Here is a 1427-nt window from a genome sequence, read left to right on the forward strand (position 1 = left end):
CGAAACAGTTTTTCGGAGTAAAAGTTTTAGACTTATACGAGCCATAAGTTTTATACTTATGCGGCGTATAAGTTGTAAACTTATACGGCGTATAAGTACTTATACGCTGGAAAAATTATATGTGTTTGTTGGACGATTTTTATTTTTCCATCCGTGGCGTCCACGGATCAATAACCTAGTATATGCGTAAACAAATCAAATATATTTAAAATGTTCCATTTATATATTGAGGTTCATTGGTCACTTCTATACCTTACCATCACATTCATATCCAGAGTCCAGAATGTCCGATGAAACATTACCCGCCGGGGATAACCAACCCATTGTAGTACTTAATGCCGACGGTTCATACACTCGCCTCATATCCTTCCCATCCTCCCTTCCCGCACCAGATCAAGATTCCGACACTCCTGTCCTCACCAAAGATGTAGTCATCAACGATATCAACAAAACCGGGGTTCGAATTCATATCCCGAAGCAAACCTTTGAGCCGTGGTTGTGAGCGTGGACTACCGGAACGCACCAGAGCACCGCCTCCCAGCTGCCTATGTCAACGGGGTAGAGGCTTTGGATTGGCTCAAGTCAACCCAAGATCCATGGCTGACGAAGTTTGCTGACTTGTCTAATTGTTACCTAATGGGAAGTAGTGCTGGTGCAAACCTGGTGTACCATGTTGGACTGCATGTATCCCAACACCTTACTGAGATTAAGCCCATGATAATCAAAGGTTTGATACTTCACAATCTATTCATTGGAGGCGTGGAAAGGACGGAATCAGAGATCACATTGGCAGCCACCGGGATTCTCTTGACCCTGTCCTTAAGTGATGCGATGTGGGATTTGGCTCTCCCTATCGGTGCAAGTCGTGACCATGAGTATTGCACCTTAATGATGGGTAATCTGGACGATATGGGTCGGATCAAAAACGTTGGTTGGCGGGTGATGATGGTCATTCGTGATGGGGATTTCATGATGGATCGTCAGATAAAGTTTGCAAAAGCTTTAGAGTTGAAAGGAGTAGAGTGCACATGTTTCTATAGTGATGGTGATCACGGTGTTGAATCTGTTGACAAAGCTAAAGCCAGAGAGTTGTATGAGGAGATATCACGTTTCATGTCTTTGGTTAATGGCACCAAATGAATTGCAATACCTGATAAACTGTAATATTTGTCATTTTCGGTTTAATTTGTATTTTTATTTCTTTCAAAAACCTCATCCGTTTTGATCTTTCGGATTCGTCATTATTAATAAATAAAATGTTGGATTTTATGTTTGTTTATGTTTTACAAATGTCGGGTCAAGAAAACATTCTTTTCGGTATGTTAAACACACCTCTTTAGAGTGAAATTTGAGAGTTGTTTGAGTGTAATTTAAGATTTGTTTGAGTAAAAATTGGAAATATTGTTTGTATTATATAGAAAATAATT

At 40.1% G+C, this 1427-nt stretch overlaps 1 pseudogene; it reads left to right on the forward strand.

Moving 5' to 3' along the window:
• Positions 1–276: 276 nt before the first annotated feature.
• Positions 277–1153, forward strand: LOC143552447 (carboxylesterase 1 pseudogene; annotated as a pseudogene).
• Positions 1154–1427: the final 274 nt, after the last annotated feature.

Source organism: Bidens hawaiensis, unplaced genomic scaffold (genome assembly GCF_021521415.1).
Source record: "Bidens hawaiensis isolate Kalapana, Puna unplaced genomic scaffold, B.hawaiensis_p1.1 tig00016882_1, whole genome shotgun sequence".
Classification (NCBI taxonomy): Eukaryota; Viridiplantae; Streptophyta; class Magnoliopsida; order Asterales; family Asteraceae; genus Bidens; species Bidens hawaiensis.